Genomic DNA, 20,029 nt, shown 5'->3' with positions numbered 1-20,029 from the left:
GGATGCAGACAAGGCCCGATAATCGTCGGGTAAACAAGCTCCCTAACACCTCTTCCTTGGCGATTTATTATTGGCTACGAGTGATTAATATCCTTCTGTGTTTTATCTAGGCATAGTATAGCGATATAGGAGGGATTTATAAAACACAGAGTCGGACGATACGGTGCATGGAGCAACATAAATCGCTGACGAAAAGGTGTTAAGAAGCTTCCTTTAACCAACAAGAATACGAACGCAACCCACCGCCCCATGATACCGTGGGTCGCTTTGGGAAGGGTTGTTGTGTTGATAGGCAAGAAGTGGGATCATACAGGTGAGATTGTTGTTGTATTGGAGTTATACACTTAAGTATACTTAAGTAAATTTCGCACACCAGTCGAGAAGATGACTCTATGCTGCGCTCTCAGACAGTAGGCTGTATAATGGCTGTGGTGGTGGTACAGATGGATCAAACTTAAATCATGCATTCTTCCAGTGGTCGTCCAGACGGTTCTTGAACAAACTGACTGACTCAGCGTCGGGAACTTCTGATGGGAGTCCATTCCACATATTGACTGTCCGATAGTAGAAGCCATTGCATTGCACACAGAATACCCCATCAGCAGGACGATGCTGGAATAACTGTCTGTTGTGATGACGGCTTGGTCTGTCCAGGAGCTTGAAGGATGCTGGGAGTATTTCTCTTTTATAAATGCTGAAGTGCTTCCAGAGTTCTATCATGTCTCCTCTATACCTTCTATATCTCAGTGTTGGTAAATTTAGGTGCCTGAGTCTGTCTAGATTGTCAAGATTTTTTTTTTTTTTTATGCGAGGAAGAAGGAACCAAAGGCCATGGCCCGCAGTAACAGTTCCCTCCAAGAGAAAAACAAAATACAATAGAGAGCCAAATTCAAGATCCGATCATTTTGAGATGCCTGGACACACTGCGTTTGAAAGACTGGAGATCATAGGCAGCAGGAAATACAGACAGAGGGAGACAGTTCCAGAGCTGACCTGTTGCATAAATGAAAGACTGGGAGTAACGGTTAACTCTTGCATTAGAGAGTTGGACAGAAAAGGGATGAGAGTTTGCTGCCAGACGGGTGCTACGCGCCCGTCGTAGAGGTGGAGGAATGCAAACAGACAGTTCAGAGGAGCAGTGACCATTAAAGTAGCGATAGAAAAGGGATAAAGATGCAACAGTGCGGCGAAGAGACAGAGGTTGAAGGGAGTCAGTAAGAGGAGGAGAGTTAATGAGACGAAAAGCCTTTGACTCCACCCTATTGAGAAGAGCTGTATGTGGGGAGCCTCCCCACACATGAGAGTTGTACTCCACACAGGGGCGGATAAAACCTCTGTATAGAGTCAACAATTGTGCAGGGGTAAAGAAAGAGCGGAGTCGGCTTAGCACACCCAATCTCTTAGAAGCAGATTTTACAAGAGATGTAATATGATCTTTCCAAGATAAGTCTTGAGTAAATGATACCCCAAGCATGTTCAAGGATGATGCAGGATTAAGCTGAATATTATTAAACATTAATGAGTATACCTGTGGAAGATTTTGTCGGGTTGATAGGTGTAAGAACTGAGTCTTAGATGCATTAAAGACAACCATATTATTTTTACCCCAGTCAGCGATACGAGCCAAGTCAGACATTAGGTGTGCCATAGCCTCATCCCTTGTTTCTTGAAGTAACTGTTGAGATGGGCGTTGCGGGAACCGAATGGAAAGGTGAAGGGTGGAGTCATCAGCATATGAGTGGATAGGGTTAGATGTACAGCTTAGATCATTGATGAATAAAAGGAAGAGAGTTGGTGATAGGACAGAGCCCTGAGGAACACCACTGTTGATAGATCTAGGAGAAGAACGATGGCCGTCTACAACAGTGGCTATAGAACGACCAGAAAGGAAGCTAGCGATGAAGGCACAGATAGAAGGATAGAAACCGTAGGAGGGCAGTTTGGAAATTAAAGATTTATGCCAGACTCGATCGAAAGCCTTTGAGATGTCAAGTGCAATGGCAAAGCTTTCGCCAAAGTCCCGAAAGGAGGATGACCAAGAGTCTGAAAGGTAGGTGAGAAGATCGCCAGTGGAGCGTCCCTGACGGAACCCATACTGACGATCGGAAAGAAGGTTGTGATAGGAAAGATGCCTTAAAATTTTTCTATTAAGAATTGACTCGAAAACTTTTGAAATACAGGACGTTAAAGCAATTGGACGATAGTTGGAGGGTTGGGAGTGGTCACCCTTCTTTGGGACTGGCTGAATGAGAGCAAACTTCCAGCAAGAAGGAAAGGTACAAGTTGACAGACAAAGGCGAAAGAGTTTGCCTAGGCAGGGTGTAAGCACAGAAGCACAGTTCTTGAGAACAACAGGAGGGACCCCATCAGGCCCATATGCCTTGTTAGTACTGAGGCCAGTGATGGCAGAAAATACATCAACTGAAGAAATTTTAATGTCAGCCATGAGAAAGTCAAAGGGGAGAAGTGATGGAGGAACAGCACCGGAATCGTCTAAGGTGGAATTGGAGGAGAAAGTCTGTGCGAAGAGATCTGCTTTATCAGTAGAAGAAATAGCTACAGAACCATCAGAGTAGAAAAGAGGAGGGAAGGATGATGAGGTAAAGTTGTTAGAAAGATTTTTGGCAAGGTGCCAGAAGGAGCGGGAAGAATTCGAGTTGGAGAGTTGAGAGCATTTAGTATGGATGAAATTATTTTTAGTAGAGCGAGGAACAGACTTAGCCGATTCCGGGCAGAAACGTAAAGATGATGTGATTCAGGGGTGGGTTGGCTCCGGTACCTTTTGTAGGCCCTCTCCTTGTTGCGGACAGCATTAGAACAAGCGTGATTAAACCAAGGCTTTCTTGCGTTAGTCAAAGGATATGAGAAAGGAATGTATGCTTCCATGCCCGAGAGAATAACCTCCGTAATGCGCGAGGCACACTCAGATGGCTCCCGGCCATGGAAGCAATAATCATTCCAGGGAAAATCAAAGAAGTACTGCCTGAGGGCCTCCCAGTTCGCGGCTCCAAAATGCCACAGACGACGTTTCCCTGGAGGGTCCACAGGCCGTACTGGAGTGATAGGACAGGTTAAGGTAATAAGGTTGTGATCGGAGGAGCCCAACGGAGAGAAAAGATTAACAGAGTAAGCAGAAGGATTAGTTGTGAGGAAGAGGTCAAGTATGTTGGAGCTCTCTCCAAGGCGGTCAGGGATACGGGTAGGGTGCTGTACAAGCTGCTCTAGGTCATTAAGGATAGAAAAGATGTAGGCTTGTTCACCAGGTGGATCCGTGAAAGGAGAGGAGAGCCAAAGGTGGTGGTGAACATTGAAATCTCCAAGAATGGAGATTTCAGAGAAAGGAGAAATGGACAGAATGTGTTCCATCGTAGAAGTAAGATAGTCGAAGAATTTTTGATAGTCAGTAGAATTAGGGGATAAGTAAACAGCACAGATATATTTAGTCAGAGAATAACAGGAAAGCCGAAGCCAGAGTGTGGAGAATTCAGAAGAATCAAGTTCAGGAACACGAGAGCAAGATAAGTCGTTGCGTATGTATACACAACAGCCACCTTTGGCTTTGAAATGAGTATACAGAAAGTAGGAGGATACAGAAAAGGGTTTGCTGTCGGTTGCCTCAGACAGCTGAGTCTCTGTCAGAAAAAGAAGGTGAGGTTTAGAGGAGGAGAGGTGGTGCTCAACAGAGCGAAAGTTAGATGAAAGGCCGCGAATGTTGCAGAAATGAAGAAGAAGAGAGTCAGACAGTGGTTCCAGGCACCTCGAGTCGTCACCGGGAGAGGGGCAGATGGCGGGTGCATTTATGGTCCCCCCCCCTGGGGACTCCGAGGCTTGATTAATAGACGCCATTTTTGTTGATTTTTGAAAAGGAAGTGTAGTGTGTACTGTGCATGTAGTTTGGTGAAGATAGTTAGAGAAATTGTACTGGAGAGCATGTCCAAGTTCATCCACCAACTTAGTAGTTCTTCTTTGTACATGTTTTATCTTGTTTTCTAGGTTCTTGCTGATGGGTGACCAAACGGCTTGTGCATATTCCAGGTGGCTTCGAACAAAGGCTGTGTAGAGGGGTCTGAACATGCTTGGACTGAGGTGGGAGAAGACCCGTCGAATAAGACCCATCATTGAGTTGGCCAGCTCAATCTTTCCTAAAATGTGCTCTTGAAATGTTAAGGTTGCATCCACAAGTACATCAAGGTCTTTTTCTGATTCCACATGCTCCAGCTCATAGCCACAGATTGTGTAACGGTGGGCATATATAATATTCTCAAAAGCTCCCAGGAAAAGTACTTTACATTTGGATGGGTTAAAATTAAGCAGCCATTTAGACCAAATTTGCATTTTGACTAAGTCACATCGCAACACATAAGAGTCTTGACGACTTGTGATTTGTCAGAGAATTTTAGCATCATCCACAAACAAATACGAGTTGGATTCTATAGTCTCAGGGAGGTCATTGATATATAAAATAAAGAGGGTGGGCTCCAGGACACTCCCCTGGGGAATACCACTCAGTATAGGAACTCTGGATGACCTTACACCATTGACAACAACTGATTGGTGGCTTGTGGTTAGGAAACTATTGATCCAGGTAAGAACCCTCCCTCTAATGCCGTAACTCACAAGCTTAGGCAGCAGTCGACTGTGGAGGACAGAGTCAAAGGCTTTGGCATAGTCCAAGTATATCACATCGATAACTACACCCCTGGCAACAACTTCAGAGAAATGATCGAGGTAGTGTAATTGGAGCACAGTGGAGCAATCATGTATAAAGCCACATTGTTTGTGAGAGAGGGCATTATTATCAGATATGTAATCAATTAATGCCTTGCAAATGATGGATTCAAGAATCTTCATAGAATTGCTGTAAGACTTATGGGGCGATAGTTAGCAGCCAAATTCTTAGACCCTTTCTTGTAGATAGGGGCAACCAGGGCCTCCTTCCAGTCCAGAGGCAGCTCTCCAAATTCTATGGTCTTGCGGTAAAGGACAGTAATGGGCTCATCTAAAGGGTGGATAGCTCTTTAATGATTCTGGGATGAATCTCGTCTGGGCCACAGCATTTACTAATATTAACCGACTCCAGCTTCTTAAGAACACTTGATATGGATACATGGGGTGTGACAATGCAGTTATGTACCGATACAGGAAGTTTTGGGGTGGGTCCAATAGGTTCTCTGGTGTATAATGAAGTAAACTGCTTCTGTAGTATCTCCGCCTTCTCCTTATTGTCATGGGATAGGGTTCCGGGATCACCTGGATCTGGCAGCAAAGGTGCCACTTCAGATTTTGTTTTTAGTTTAGTCTTGGTAAACTTCCAAAATGCCTTAGGCTGAGCCTTGGCTTCCTCTGCAGTCTCCCTCTCATATTTCCTTTTAAAATTGCAGCACATTTTCCTGACATTTGGTTCTCAATTTTACATACTCAAGTCTATAGGTTTCTGTATCCCTATGACACTGGTTAGTGTTCCACTTATGATAGGCTTTATTCTTTTTCTTAATTAAGCTTCTTAGCTCTTCAGATATAGGGAACTCATTTTTCCAGTGAGGTTTATTTCCAATTATAGCTATAGGTATAAATTTTTCTCTCACTTCCAGCAGTTTTTCCTTAATCAATTTCCAGGTTTCTTCTGTATTCAGATTATAGGTGGTTTCTTCAAAATTGAGTAACCAGTCAGATTCCACAAGGACTGCTCTCATGGAATTATTAATCACCTTTATTATTTAAGAATATTTTTTTCATCTGAGGTGTAGATTCTGTATAACACTGGAATTTGAAAGTCAGCAGTATATGGTCACTTGATCCAAGAGGCGAGAGATATTGAATGTCAGATATCATGTCCACTTCATTGGTTAGAATTAAATCTAAAAATGAGGGGGTATCGGTTCCTCTGACTCTAGTAGGTTGGTCAACATGTTGGTACAGAAAACAGTCTTGGGTGGCCTGTATAAACCTTGATTCAAATGAGATTTTTGGATTCAGATGAGGTCTGCACTCTGCAGATTCCAGTTAATATGAGGGGCATTAAAGTCACCCAACAAACATACATGAGAATGAGGGCCATTACAAACTGTATATACAAGGTTATGAAGAGCATCATTGTTGGAGTCTGAAGCATTAGGACTTCTATATACACACCCAAGTAGCAGTCTCTCTCCTCCCCTCAATTGCATCTCAAGAAGGGTAACTTCACTAAATGTCATTCAACAGTGTGCTGATCTGAGAGACTGCCATGTCAAGTGTTTATGAACGTATATTATTATCCCTCTATCATTACTAGGCTCCAGACTGCAGGCATAAGGTGTAAAATTATCTATAGTAAAGTCATGTATTAATCTCTCATTAAAATATTTGGGTTTCACCTCTGTTATAGCTATGATATGGGGTTTGATTTCGGGGATTCTAGCCTTGAGCTCGGATAATATGTCTGATGTGAGGGTATCCACATTTGTGTAGGCCACTGTTAAGGAGGATAATCCTGACTCACACAGTATGGTGTTATTTGTGGATTTAGGGCTAGAATACATAGATAAATCTCTATTAGTTACACTTGCTATTTTATTAATGTTACTACTTAATTTGTCTGGTAGGCCTCCTCGTTTATACTTAATAATTAATTCCAAAACCATGTTTTGAATCAGTGGTCTCATTACCTCCATTCCCTCAATATCGTCAGGCTTGCATATTACATTAGATGCTATTCTAGCAGTGTCCTGAAGAGGTCCTGAAGAGGCAGTGAACATGAAAATAGTACTTTATAAAACTTTTGAATTATCAATTATATGTGTGTCGTAAATGCACAGACCAAGTTGTTCTGGTAGGTTTATGTGTGTGGTAAATGTAGAGACCAGACAAAGTTAAGATATGGAGAAGGTGACGAAGAAAACAATCCACCGCCACTACCTAAGTCAGACTATATCTATTTTTGTATCGAACACCAAAAACATTACTTATATCTTGGTGTTAATAACAATTATATGCTTGGTGTCAATAACAAGGTACCGTGAAATAGCTTTTAAAAATCTCGACACTATTGCGTCGAGTTCCACAACATTATGCTAATATTTCCGCTTTTACCCCTACATTATAAAGTTTACAAGATTTCCGGGAAAGTAAAAGAAAAAAAATCAATATCCAACATTAATCAATTTCAGAGAGAGAGAGAGAGAGAGAGAGAGAGAGAGGCGAGGAAGATGTAAGTTAAGATCCTGATGATCTGAACAAATCAATTGCTTTACACATCACATGAGTTTACCCTCAAAACACAAGACACAACAATGAAGAACGTGACGCATCTCCTACACCACTTCCACTGTAACCTGGCTAAAAATTGCCACTTCTCAATCTTAAACGCTGACTTGTAGCAAAAGCTAAACACTAAATTGTGATGCTAGTCACGAAGAAGAGTCAAGTTCATGATTCAGAGCCGCAACATTGTTTTTATCTGCCTCTGAGCTACGGGCAATAAGCTGCAAGAGGACGAAAATTCTGGACTAATTAAGGTTAAACAACAATAGTCAAAATTTACTGAAATGAGAATATGCAGTCCTTCATGGATCATGACTACACCACTTTATTAATAGATCATCACTACACCTCTTTCTTAATAGATCATCACTACACCTTTTCCTTCATAGATCATCACTATACCTCTTCCTTCATAGCTCATCACTACACCTTTCCATCAGAGATCACTACACCTCATCCTTATTGAAGTATCACTACACATGTTCCTTCAAAGATCATCACTACACCTCTTTCATCAAAGATCATCACCACACCTCTTCCTTCATAGCTCATCGCTATAACTCTCCCATCATAGATTATCACTACACCTCTTCCTTCATAGATCATCTCGACATATCTTCCCTCATAGATCATCACTACACCTCATCCTTATTGAAGTATCACTACACATGTTCCTTCAAACATCATCACTACACCTCTTTCATCAAAGATCATCACCACACCTCTTCCTTCATAGCTCATCGCTATAACTCTTCCATCATACATTATCACTACACCTCTTCCTTCATAGATCATCACTACATCTCTTCCCTCATAGATCATCACTACACAATCTTCCTTGCTTAGGGATGCAGTCAAGGCCCACTTTCTCGTTGGGTAATGACTAATGAAGGCCCCTAACTTCTTCTCATTAGCGATTTATTGTTGGGTACGAGTGATCAATATCCTATTGTACTTTACGAATGGTATGGCGATATAGGAGGGATGTATAAACACAGAGTAGGACGATAAGGTGTATCGAGCAAATTAAATCGCTTAAGAAAAGGTGTTTGGGATCTTCCATCAATGACGAGAATACGAGCTCAATCACACTTCCCACGATAACGTAGGTCGATTTGGAAAGGGTTGTTGCGTTGGTAGCCAAGAGGTGGGTTGCAGGTGAGATGGATAGTGTGGTAGGTTTGTGTTTGTGGTAAATTCACAGACCAAGTTGGTGTGGTAGGTTCGTGTGTGTAGTAAATGCACAGAGCACGGTGATGTGGTAGGCTTGTGTGTGCAGTATGTGCACAGATAAGTTGGTGTGGTAGGTTTGTGTGTGTGGTAAATGTACACACCACACCAATTTAAGATATAGTGGGGAGTTACGATCAATACAAACCACCGCCGCTATATAGGTCAGACAACATCTATTTTTGTATCGAACACCCAAAATATTAGTAATAACTTGGTGTTAATAATAAACTATATGCTTTGTGTCAATAACAAGGGACCATACAATAGGTTAAAAAATCTGCACACTCCTGCGTCGAGTTCCACAACGTTATCCTAATATTTTCACTTTTACCCCTAGATTATAAAGTTTATAAGATTTCCTGGGAAAAAAAAAAATCAATATTCAAATTTAATTCATTTTTGAGAGAGAGAGAGAGAGAGAGAGAGAGAGATGAGTGGGGGGGAGAAGGTGAATAGGATATAAGTCAAGGAGGATGATCTGAACAGTTACATTCCTTTACACATTCCAAGAGTTGACCCAAAAAGCACAAGACACAACCATGAAGAATGTGGCGCATCTCCTATACCATTTTCAGTCGAAACTGTCCTAAAAATGCCACATCTCAATCTTAAAAGCTGACTTTTAGCAAAAAATGAACAATTGATGTAGAGCCCCAGCATTGTCTTTATCTGCCACTGAGCTACGGGAAATAAGCAGAGGAGGAAATTTTTTTTGGCCTAAATAAGGTTAAAGAAGAATAAACACCACTGAAGTGAGAATATGCAGTCCTTCATACATCATCACTACACTTCTTCAGTCATAGATTATCACACCACCTATTCCTTCATAGATCATCACTACACCTCTTCCTTCATAGATCAACACTACACCTCTTCCTTCATAGATCAACACTACACCTCTTCCTTCTTAGATCAACACTACACCTCTTCCTTCATAGATCATCACTACACCTCTTCCTTCATAGATCAACACTACACCTCTTCCTTCATAGGTCATCACTTCACCTCTTCATTCATAAATAATCACTACACCTCTATTTTCATAGATCACTACACCTCTTCATTCATAGATCATCAGTACACCTCTTCTTTCATAGATCATCACTACACTACACCTCTTCCTAATTTCAACCCAGACACTTTCTGTGTCCCTATTTACTTTAATGTCTGCTTCATTGTAACAGTTTAATGAATCCTTTACATAAATAGCTACCCCTCCTCGTTTTCTTCCCTGACGGTTTGACACAAAAATATTATAGCCTTTTATCTGATATTCTGCTAAAAATTCTCGCGTGTCTGTATTCATCCAAGTTTCACTAATAACCGCAATGTCTATTTTCTCTGTACAAATTAAAGCCCTCAGTTCATCCATTTTATTACGTAAACTCCGGCTGTTTGTGTAGTACACTTTCAGATTATTACTAGTAGTTATGCCTCTACCTTGGCATTTACTGTTATTTATTTTATTACTAACTGGGAAACTCTTTACTTTACTAATATAACAATTTTTTGTATTATCGCTTATCGCCCTTCTATCATCGCTTGTTCTATCATCTATCATCGCCTGCTCAATTTGTGGTGCCTGAGTGGATGTATCTACACTATTGGTTGAACTTTTGTTCTTAGTTTTGCAAGTATCGATGCATCTATCCAAACATGGTAATAATGATTTCTGAGTGTAGTTGCTGCATCTTCCTGTACACCTACTTCTCAATCTCGAAAAAATCCCTCCAACTCCCTATCTATCATTCCAGCTAAAACAGTAACTCCCTGCTTACTAAGATGAGTCCCATCCCAACTATACAAGGCACTCCGTCCATAAAACCGGTCCCAGCTGTCTATGAAAGGTATTGCATTGTCTTTGCAATACCTTTCAAGGCGGCAATTAAATCCTATTGCCCGGCTCAACCATTCCCTTCCAACCCGCCACCTTGGTAAAACACCAAGCACTACAGGAGTTCCTCCCCTCTCCCTAACCTTTTCTAACATCAACTTGTACCTTTTCCACAGTACCTCACTCTTACGGCTACTAATATCATTGCCTCCTACACTGAGGCACACAGTGGGTTTGTCACCACTTTCCTTTACGATATTTGAAATTTTTTCTACCACATTAGCCACCGTGGCCCCTGGAAGACACACATGTTTAGCGAGTGGAGTATACAAGGCCCTGTTCAGATATCTCACCTGGGAGTCTCCAACAACAGCAACATTTTTCTTACCTTTCTTGTTCTGTTTATACATACCTGTACTGGAAGTTCTCTCATCGTCCTTCTCCTCTACTTCCCTCTCTGCCTTCCCTTCACATTCGTCCCGTAGTGCTCGAATGCATTAGTGGTCTTAACTTCCGTTTGCTTTTTAAGAGTGAACTTCGTTGCACCCTTGTTAACTAGTGTCCAACCTTCAGCCTTTTTCTCTTTCTCCTCCAACATCTCCTCCAATAATTCCCTCATCTGTGACTTCTCCTGCCTGAGAATTTGTCCATCCCGCTTCAGTTCGAGAAGTTCCTCCTTTAATTCAAGGTAGTCCTTTTCAATACCCGCAGTGGGGACACAGCACTCTGCCGAGGAAGCCATTACACACAAATTCACACTGGGTAGCACACACTATCACGGGTCACTACGGGTCACCACAACACACACTCTCACGGATCACTAGCAAAGCACTATCGCTGATCACTACAACACACTAACACAGCCACTATCACAGATCACTAAAGCATACTAGCACAACACTACCACAGGTCTCTACCACGTCTGAGCAGACTGACCTCACGAGAGGTCCTCGAAGAAGACGAGGAAGATGTAAGTCAAGGAGGAGGATTTGAACAAATCAATTCCTTTACACATCACATGACTATACCCAAAAAACACAAGACACAACAATGAAGAATTGGAGCATCTCCTATACCACTTTCACTAACGTGGCCTAAAATTGCTACCTCTCAATCTTAAACGCTGACTTGTAGCAAAAGATAAACACTATATTTTCATGCTAGTCACGAAGAAAAGCCAAGTTCATGATGTAGCATTGTCTTTATCTTCCACTGAGCTGCTGGAAATAAGCTGTAAGAGCACGAAAATTTTATCCTGTTAAATAAGAATAGACGATATTCAATGAAATAAGAATACGCAGTCCTTCATAGATCATGGCCACACCTTTTCCTTCATCGATCATCACTACACCTTTTCCATCACAGATCATCATAGATCATCACTACACCTCGTCCTTCATAGATCATCACTACTGTTCCTCCGTAGATCATCGCTACACCTCTTCCTTCATATATCATCACTATACCTCGTCCTTCAAAGATCATCACTATACCTCTTCCTTACACGGGAATGCAGGCAAGGCCCGTATTCTCGTCGGGTAAGGAAGCATCCTAACACCTCATCCTTAGCGATTTATTGTTGGATACGAGTGATGAATTTCAGTTTGTACTCTACTTACGTATAGTATGGCGGTATAGGTGGGATTTGTAAAACATAGAATAGGACGATATGGTGTAATAAGGAAAATAAATCACTTAGGAAAGTGTGTTAGGGATCTCCTTAAACCGACAAGAATACGAGCTCAACCAACATTCCCGCGATAGCGTAGGTCGCATTGGGAAGGGTTGTTGTGTTGGTAGGCAAGAGGTGGGATGCAGGTGAGATGGTTGGTGTGGTAGGTTGTGTGTGTGGTAAATCCACAGAACAAGTTGGTGTGGTACGGTTTGTGTGTGTGGTAAATGCACAATCAAGTTGGTGTGGTACCTTTGTGTGTGTGGTAAATGCACAACCAAGTTGGTGTGGTAAGTTTGTCTCTGTGATATACGCACAGACAAATTTGGTGTGGTAGGTTTGTGTGTATGGTAAATGCACAGACCAAGTTGGTGTCGTAGGTTTGTGTGTGTGGTAAATGCATAGACCAATTTAGTGTGGTAGGTTTGTGTGTGTGTGTGTGTGTGTGTGTGTGTGTGTGTGTGTGTGTGTGTGTGTGTGTGTGTGTGTGTGTGTGTGTGTGTGTGTGAGGTAAATTCACAGACCTAATTGATTTGGTAGGTTTGTCTGTGTTGTAAATGCACAGACCAAGTTGATGTGGTAGGTTTGTGTGTGTTGTAAACGCACAGACCAAGTTGATGTGGTACGTTTGTGTGTGTTGTATATGCACAGACCAAGTTGATGTGGTAGGTTTGTGTGTGTTGTAAATGCACAGACGAAGTTGATGTGGTTGGTTTGTGTGTGTTGTATATGCACAGATCAAGTTGGTGTGGTTTTTGCGTACTAAATGCTCTCTTTCTCAAACCGAAGTTGGGATAATGAAGGGAGAGCGGGGGGGCCATCGAAGTTCAAACCAAACTACATGCATTACGTAATTTAGACAAAAATATTGATTTTTGTATGGAATTTGAAAAATATAAGTTATCATTTGTAAATGAAAATGTATAATGGTCGAGAAATACTTTTTTTTTTTTTTTTTTGCCTATTGACCATTGAGGCCGGAGCCCCTGGTCATTAAGGCAAAAATATATATATGTATATATATTTACAAATATATACATACACACATCCAAGCATATGAAAATACACACTTTCATGCACACGTGTGTGTGTATATATATATATATATATATATATATATATATATATATATATATATATGGCTCCTGGTCATTAAGGCAGAATATATACATGTATATACATTTACACATATATACATATATATATGAACATATATATATATATACATACATACATACACACATCCATGCATATGAATATACACACTTTCATGCACACGTACATATATATATAATAATTTTTATTTTATTATTTTTTGTAATTTTATTTTTATTATTTTTTTGTTTATTTTTTAATTGTTTTTCTTAACCTTATATTACTTATAAACCAAAATGCCTAATGTAAAGACCCTATAACTAATCACCTAACAGTCAAATCGCTAACCTATACTAAATCCTAAGAGACAAATAACTAGCCCTACACTAATGGTAAAAAAGCCTCGACCAAGAGATCACCATCGACTGCAGATATGTAATGCCATTCTACATTACATACCTGCACTCATCACATGGTGACTGTCAGTCCAGGCACAACCTAATATAGGAGACATCAATATATGAGAGGGAACCAGACGAGTCAGGAACATTTCCATATACGTCAGCTGTCGGCCCTAATTAGAATAACTTTAGCAAGATGGTATAATGTATTTACATAATTTGTACAAAAAGTGAAGAACCTCGGCCAGCAGACCACCATCGACTGCAAGTGCCCAATACCTTTCTATATTGCACACTTGCACTCATCAGCTTGTGACTGGCAGTCGAGGAACGGGGTTTAATGTAGGGGACATCTATATTAAAAATAGATCAGTGGGAGGAGGAACTATTTCAAATATGTCAACTGTCAACCCTAATTAATATTACAATATATACATATTTACTGTTGATAAAAACCATAACCACACAGAAAAAAAGTCACATCACTCTGATCAGTCCGGTCTCTCTCAAGAAAGCCATCAATTTATCAGTCATAACAATGTCCCCATCACCCAGGATGGTGGAAAAGGTGAAGGGGACGTCTGCTGCACCGCAGTAGTTTATAAGTGAAGCACGTTCACGAATAAATCGCCGACAGCGCAGGATGATATGACTGATAGATAACACCGCATCACAGATGTCACAGTGCGGTGGGAAGCGTCTTTCCATATAAGGTTTCATATGTGTTAAAACGGTGGCATTAAGCCGTAACCGTGCCCACACTTTTTCTTCTAGGCGACTGGGGCGGTTGGCGGTGTCCCAGTCGCCCAGGTACGGGTTACAGGTTGGAATATTTAGTCTGGTCCACTGACCTTGCCACAGTAGATTTATTGATTTCTTTCCGAGAGAGAGACTCGACCGTAGATCACGAGGAACGTCCCAAGTCTCCTCGAGCTCTACAGCCGACTTTGCAAGTAAGTCAGCCTGCTCATTACCGTAGATACGACAATGACCAGGCACCCAGATCAGCGTGAATGACTTGTTGCATGAATGCAACTTATTAACGATGCGGCCCTGGATCTCGTGAGAGTCCGTAGTGCAAGATGCAATTGCCTGAAGGGCTGATTTTGAATCTGAAAATATGACAAATGAGTCATGCCTAGAACTGAGAGCATAGTCTATGGCTTTGTCAATAGCAAAAAGTTCTGAGGTAAACACAGATGTATGAGTCAGCAACCGATACCTGAGGGCACATTCAGTCGACCACACACTTGCACCCACACATTCACTCGACTTGGAGCCGTTGGTGTACAAGTGGTGGGACCCCAAGTGACGAATGATGATGTTATGAAACAAGTGGTGGACCTCCGCCTCCGGCGCCTTGGCCTTTGGTGCTGGGAGCCATGTAACATCAACAGTGGGAGCAGGTGGCTCCCAAGGCGCTATATTTTTTAACACCAACTTGTCACAGTCACTGGGGTCCACACCAAGCTCCTGAGTCAGTTAGTGGAGGCGAACGGCAAGTGGCCGACGCACCCCCCGCAGAAGGTGATGGTATTGACGCAGGGGGGTACAGGCCACATAGCCGATATTACTTTTCCTAAATGTCCTTACACTATAGGACAAGGCCAGGTGGTCACGGCGAATACGGAGGGGAGGCACATTCGCCTCCACTTCCATACGAGCCACACGGGTACACCGGACGGCTCCAAGACACATTCGCAAGCATTTATTCTGTAACACATCTAATCCTTTCAGTGTGGCATCGGATGCCGAGCCATACACCTGTGCGCCATAGTCTAGCTTTGATCGAATAAGGGACTTATACACCATTAATAAAGATTTTCTGTCGGCACCCCAGGTAGTACCCGCTAGGTACTTGAGGACATTTAATGGTTTATCACAACGTGCAAGCAAAGTATTAACGTGAAGTTTAAAATTCATTCTTCGATCAAAATGTATTCCTAAAAATTTTACAGAATTTTGAAAAGGTACCGCCTGATTATCCAAAGTTAAGCACAAATTAGGTACGTTACGGTTAGTGAAGACTATAGCGGCACACTTACGGACGGAAAACTTAAATCCCCACTGCAAGGCCCATTGGTGGACGGAGTCAAGGGCTGCTTGAAACCGCCCAGCCGAAAATTGTGCATTACAGGAAGAGTGCCATATTGCACAATCGTCAGCGTAGAGTGAGTATTTAAGATTCCTCGGGATGGGAGCTGATGACAGAATATCATTGATCATAATACTAAATAAAGTAGGACTAAGCACACTTCCCTGCGGCACCCCGTTTTCCTGGATAAATATATCCGATGTTAGGTTACGGGGCAATTTGACAGAGAAAGTTCTGTCCCTTAAGAAATTTGAAATAAAAACAGGCAAATTTCCTCTTAAACCATAAGCATAGAGCTTCATTAGTATACCGTGTCGCCATTTCATGTCATAGGCTTTATGGATGTCCAAGAACACTCCTATCATGAATTCTTTATTGGCAAATGCCTCTGCAATACAATGCTCCAAATTCATTAAATGATCTAGTGAACTTCTGTGTTTACGGAAGCCACATTGTTGATCATTTAACAAATTTTTCGACTCTAAAACAAAAAGAAGCCTATTGTTAACCATACGTTCCATGACCTTACATAGACAAGAAGTCAACACAATAGGACGAAATGAAGTGGGATTCATAAGACGACCAGCCTCTTTGGGTATTGGTATGACGTGCGCAAAGTGCCATGAGTTTGGAAACGTTCGAGACGTCCAAATCTCATTGTACAATGCTAACATCTAAATCAGGTTGTCCTGATTAAGGTGCTGGATCATACCGTACATGATGGTGTCTGTTCCAGGGCTGGTGTCTTTACAGGATTTAAGGGCAAGGAGCAGTTCATCTAGCATAAACTCTTGGTTGTATGGGGAGTCTACGTCTTCTGTGGCAAAGTCTAATATCTGTAGCTCAGCCGTGCGTTTATGATGTTGGAAACGCAGGTCATAATTGGCTGAGCTACTTACATGAGAAAAACTCCTGGCGAGGATGTTAGCAATGTCCACGGGCTCGTCATAGGTGGTGTTATTCACCTGCAAGGTGGTGACAGGAAGCAACGTCCACGGGCTCGTCATAGGTGGTGTTATTCACCTGCAAGGTGGTGACAGGGAAGTATGGGCGTTTATTATTTAATAATCTTATAGTGGACCAGACTTTATGTAATGGTGTTGTACGAGTCACCGTGGACACAAAAGACCACCAGGAGTCACGTTTAGCCCTTCTTATTATTCTCCTTGTCTCAGCCCGTGAATGTTTGTATGCAATAAAATTTTCCTCAGTGGGCTGACTATCAAAAATCCTGTATCTCCTATTGCGTTTTCTTAATGCTTGTCGGCAATCCGGCGTCCACCAATGTGCTCTATGCTTCGCATGAACTGTAGAAGTCTTGGGAATAGCAGCCTCAGCTGCGTGTAATATGGAAGTAGTTATATTTTCGACCTTAACATCTATGGTCTCCCCAGATATATCTAAATTGGCGATCCTTCAGAAGGATCCCCAATCTGCTTTCTTATAGTTAAATTTTGGAGGTAGGGGGTCCGAAATGATGTCGCGTGTATAAGAAAGACAGATGGGTAAATGATCACTTCCCAAGGAGTCGTCGTAAGGGTCCCATGAGAAATCTTGATGTATACCAGGGGAGGCCAAAAATAAGTCAATGGCCGAGAAGTTACCAGTACGATCATCTACACGAGTCGCTCTACCATCGTTCAGAAGACAGAGGTTGGACTGTAGTATTAGGTCGGCTACTTGCTCCCCACGACCATCAATCCTCAAGCTACCCCATTGATAGTAGTGGGCGTTAAAGTCGCCCAACACTAACTTATTCCCAGGGAGATGTTCCACTAGTGAATTTAAAGCATCACTATCAATGGGGCCATGTGGAGGACAGTACAGAGAGCAAATAGACAGATACGTGTTATTAAATTTTACTCTGCACGCGACAGCTTCCAGAGTAGAATTTAGAATCACTTCCGTTTGTGGGTGTGATTTGTGTGTGTATATGGCAACTCCGTGACCTTCATATCTTCTATACGAGTGATAGTGTTTGAACTGTGGAGGATCAGGATGATCATCCAGGCGCGTCTCCTGTAAACAAACAACGTCTGGCCTGTGTATTGACAGCAAGATTGCTATATTGTGTAACTTATTCCCGACACCTCTACAATTCCACTGTAATAGAGTGAATGCGGCAGTTTAAGATTTACGAGGGTGGCCAGTATGCTTAGTTTTTTTATGCCTCCCGCGTCCAGGTGAGTGGCTACCAGGGGACCTTTCCCGGTTCTTGTTCATGGAGACTTCCATATTGTCGTCATGATAAGGCTCCCAGACTCCACCGAGGAAGAGCTATTCTTCCTCTCCCTCGTTGGACCAGGAGCGGGAAGGACATGAGGACGTGACTGCTTAGTGAGGGGGGTCAAATTAATTTTGTCAGACTTGTCAAGTTTCTGTTTTGGCCGCACTGACTGCGAAGGAGCAGCGGCAGCCTGAGAGTATGATGTAGCAACAGGGATATCCGCAAGAGAGTTGGAACGTACAGGAGGCTTAGACTGAGAGGTAGGGCGTGGGGCACGAGGAGCGAATGTAAGGTCAGTCTGTGTCTCAACGGTGCACATCACGGGACGGGACACAACCGCCAATGCATAGGAGATATTAGGCTTGGGAGTTGCATGCAACTCCTTCACCTTCTTCCTTGCATCATAAAAGGAAATGCCCTCAGTTGCCTTCACTGTGCAGACCTCTTTCTCCTCTTTCCACTTGGGACAAACCCTCAAGGAAGTGGAGTGAGCATCCTTGCAGTGAAAGCAGCACTCAGTCTCGGATGTACAGTTGTCAGCAGAGTGACCCACAGCCGCGCATTTGCCACACACGATGTTGGAAGCCCGACAAGCCTTTTCATGGTGTCCATAGAGCTGACATTTTGAACAACGAAGGGGATTCGGGATGTACGGTCTTACATTTACAATTTCATATCCTACTTTGACATTTGTAGGTAGCAAAACTTTGCCAAAAGTGAGGATAACTGTGGCTGTCTTCGTCCTTACACCTTCCTGATAACGAGTGATGAATCTGGCATCAATTACATCCTGCTGAGCAAGTTCCTGTATGATTTCTTCCTCACTCATCACCATAAGATCCCTGCAAGTGATAACACCCTTGCAGGAATTTGTGGATGTTGGGATCTTGGCCTCGATATCATGGCAGTGAAACTTACGCAGCTTTAGCAAGTCTTTCACCTGAGCAGAATTGAATGTCTTAACCAGGAGGTCACCATTTCCAAGTTTTTTTACTTGTTCCACCTCTCCCGCACAGTGGTCAATCACCTTCTTGACTATGGAGGGATTGAGTCTGGACAGGGGAGTGGAACCCAAAGCATGAAGTGTCACGTAGGTCGCATTCTCAAGGGGAACGTCAAGTGGGGATCGAGTCTGGCGTCCGTCAGTCTGGGGCCGGTCAGTCACGGTAAGGTGATTATCGTCAGGACTACCTCCCCCCCTGAAGGAGGGGGAGGCAGTAGGGGGGTCCATCATAGCTACCACTTCCCCCGTGAAGGGGAAGTGGGAAGAGAGAGAAAAACGACCAAGGGGCAAAGTACCTGGGGACGACCCACCTAGGCTGAGATTACTCTCTCAAACCACTCTCGGGAGGACGCGCCTGTGTGTGACTCACACCCCAGAGCGATCAGTGGGGGATACACACCAGAGGTGAGTAAGCAAAGGCAATCTCAGAAATTAGATATAGACACCTACTATATCTACTAAGGCCAGGGAGGAAAATGAGGGCTAGCTAACCTAACTTTATTGAAAAACGCCCTAGTGGCGGACAAAACAAAGCTAAAGCCGGTGAGGCAACCCTGCAGCTAGACGAGAGCTCAGAAACACGTCTTCACTCTTCGCAATCATCTATCAAAGTCCTCCGAGAAATACGTACAATTCAGAGAATGTTCTCAAAGTCACTGCACACTTGCATCGAGTACCATAACGTTATGCTAATATATTCATTATCCAGCAGATTTTGAAGTATGAAAATATTGGAAAAAAAAAATATATAAAACATTAGTTAACTTTTGAGAGAGAGAGACAAGAGAACGGAGACGCGGGAAGAGGTCAAGGAGCATAATCTGAAAAAGTATATTCCTTTACCCATGACAAAGGTTGGCCCAAAAAAAACACAAGGTACAACCATGAAGAATCTGGCGCATCTCTTATATCATTTCCACTCTAACTCTCCATAAGATTGCCACCTTTCAGTTTTAAACGCTGATTTGTAACAAAAGATAAACACCACATTTTGATGATAGTCACGAAGAGCCAAATTCAGAATGTAGAGTCGCAGCATTGTCTTTATTTGCCACCGAGCTTTTTTTTTTTTTTTTTTTTATGCGAGGAAGAAGGAACCAAAGGCCATGGCCCGCAGTAACAGTTCCCTCCAAGAGAAAAACAAAATACAAAAGAGAGCCAAATTCAAGATCCGATCATTTTGAGATGCCTGGACACACTGCGTTTGAAAGACTGGAGATCATAGGC

This window comes from Coenobita brevimanus, chromosome 104, assembly GCF_032717465.1.
Source record: "Coenobita brevimanus isolate Jiangsu-jjx chromosome 104, ASM3271746v2, whole genome shotgun sequence".
NCBI lineage: Eukaryota > Metazoa > Arthropoda > Malacostraca > Decapoda > Coenobitidae > Coenobita > Coenobita brevimanus.
The sequence above is the reverse complement of the archived record's forward strand: the minus strand, read 5'-3'. Positions refer to the sequence as shown.